This window comes from Solanum dulcamara, chromosome 12 (genome assembly GCF_947179165.1).
Source record: "Solanum dulcamara chromosome 12, daSolDulc1.2, whole genome shotgun sequence".
Lineage (NCBI taxonomy): Eukaryota > Viridiplantae > Streptophyta > Magnoliopsida > Solanales > Solanaceae > Solanum > Solanum dulcamara.
This window is the reverse complement of record NC_077248.1, coordinates 2,525,844-2,528,502: the sequence shown is the minus strand read 5'-3', so window position 1 is coordinate 2,528,502 and position 2,659 is coordinate 2,525,844.

Sequence of the window (2,659 nt, the reverse complement as noted above, 5' to 3'; positions counted from 1 at the left end):
AAAAAGTCGAAACAGCACTATTATTTTTTTGCCGCTTTAATAAATAAAAATTCAATCTTTTTTTCTTTATTTAAAAAAAAAAAATGTTTTAATTTCTCAAGTTCCCACTTTGTAACACTAATTTCTCAACATGATTTACCATATTACATTTATCTCCTTTAATTTAATTTTAAAAGTAGTATAAAACAATAAGGTTAAGTTTTGTTTCGATTTTATTTATTCACAAAAAAAAAACCGAGAGTTCAATAAATAAAACAATTATAAGGTTAATGTAACATCCACCTTAAGATAGAAGTCCCACGTCGGCAAAACACAAAAGAAATGTTGGGTATATGAATATGCATGTCTTACCTACTAGCGATGCGTTTTAAAGCTTTGCAGGTTTAGGCCCAAAGCGGACAATATCACTAGCGGGTTGGGCCGTTACAAATGGTATCAGCGTCACTCCTGTGTCAGCCTTGTCGATGTGGGTCAGAATTCAACTGAGTTTAGACAAATTTCAGTAAGGCGGGGCAAACTTTAGTGTTGAGTCTAGGCAAATCCCATAGAGGGGGTGTATGTAACACCGACCTTAAGATAAGAAGTCCCACATTGAGAGAACACAAGAGAGGTGTTAGGTATATGAGTAAGCAGACTTTACCTACTAGTGAGGTGTTTTAAAGTCGTACGGGCCTAGGCCCAAAACAGATAATATCACTAGCGGACTGGACTGTTACAGTAGGGAACATCACGACTTTTGATTGTATCACAATGTTATGTTATTAGATCGAGGAAAATCTAAACTGGATTAAGTTTGTTTGAAAAGGAAGATCTTGAAACATAAAACTAACCATGCTTAGAAAATTTAGTTATTTATTCTTTTTAGACATATAAAATATTTACGTGATACAATTATAAGTAATTTACGAGAGTAAAAAGGTTAAAATTTCCATTTACAATACACATGACTCAAAAATATCTCCTTTTTATCTATTGGATCAAATTTGTCCATCTTTTTATCATTTAGATTTAAAATATTCTTAACATATTAAAAATGATTCAAAAACTTCACCCTTCTCTCTATTAGATCAAATTTGCGACTAATATTATCCTCAAACATAAAATTGTTCTTTCAATAACGACACAATTATATTGTATTTAATTAGATATATGACCTACATTTATTGATCCACATAAATTCTCATCCAATCCAACATAAATTCATTTTAAATTAAACGTAGCTAAGTAATAAATCATTCTTCATAGAGACGTCTACCATGTTGTATTTGAATTCTTTGAGGACAATAAAATACTCATATCTGTCAGCAACATCACAGTTACTCTGAATTTAATTCTTACATAAATATTTACTATCCTTTATCAGACTATGTAAATGTGAATAGCAAAATCTTAATCTATAGAACTATCTTTTTATTTAAACATCGAAAATAGTTATTCGTGATTTGGTTCACCATACCTCATGGTAACATTTTCTTTATGACATGAGACTTCACAAATTTACATCAGTAGCTATTTCAATCTAACCCTAATTTTGTTTAAAATAAGTTATAGAAATTTTACAAGGCAGTCAGTTTTGATATTGCTATTTATTTATATTCACCTTTTAATTATTTTTTTTTCATGTATATCTGTGTCGCACATATAAATTTCTGAAGTTACATATAATTGAAGTTCATGTATTTCTACCTAATAAATTGGATATCATCTAATGTTTTGTTTCCCCTAGAATTTAAATCTAAACCCTCATAATTATTGACTCACTTCATTAATTACTAAGTCATATGGATGCGACATCATAGTCATTCTAACGACTAACTTAAGAAAGTATAGAGATAATCACTAAAACTGTAATTACAGCATACTGCATACTTATGTCTTCCACTCTTGTAATATTGCTCACCAAATTTCTTTAGAATTCTTAATAAAAATTATGTCTAAAATATTTTATTAAAAAGTACAAATATAATAGATTCTCCCCTCGACAAATCCTTCAAATGCTTATGAGATATCATAAGGATCCAATATCTTAATAACATATTTGTCTAAAATTTCGAATGGGGCTTCATATTCGAATTGCAAGAAAAATTTGACTAGAAAGTCATGTTGAAGAATGACAAAAGTCCTATATTACATTGGTGGTTAATGATATGTGTGGACTATTTATAAGGCTTGGACAATCATCCTCTCTTTAAGCTAGCTTTTGGGGTGTGAGTTAGGCCGAACACCGAATTTAACATGGTATCAGAGCACGAGCCGAATGACAAAAGTCTCACATTGGTAGTTAATGAGATAGATGGACTTCTTATAAGACTTGGACAATCCTCCTCCCTTGAGCTAGCTTATGGGGTGTGAGTTAGGCCGAAAACTTAATTTAACAAGTCATTCAAAACTAGATTGAAAGATTATCGTTTATTGAAGAAACTACAGAATAATACAAGTTTTAAAAGCTGGCCGGAAAAGGATTGTGTTCCATCACCAACACTCTTGTCGTATCTATTACAACAAACACCAATATATTTAGTAAAATCCCACACAAGTGGCGTCTGGAGAGGAAGATATGTACGCAACCTATACCTAACTTGTGAAGGTAGAGAAACTATTTTCGATAGATTCTCGACTCAAGACTCAAGTAATGCATATCCAAATCAGTATATAAAAG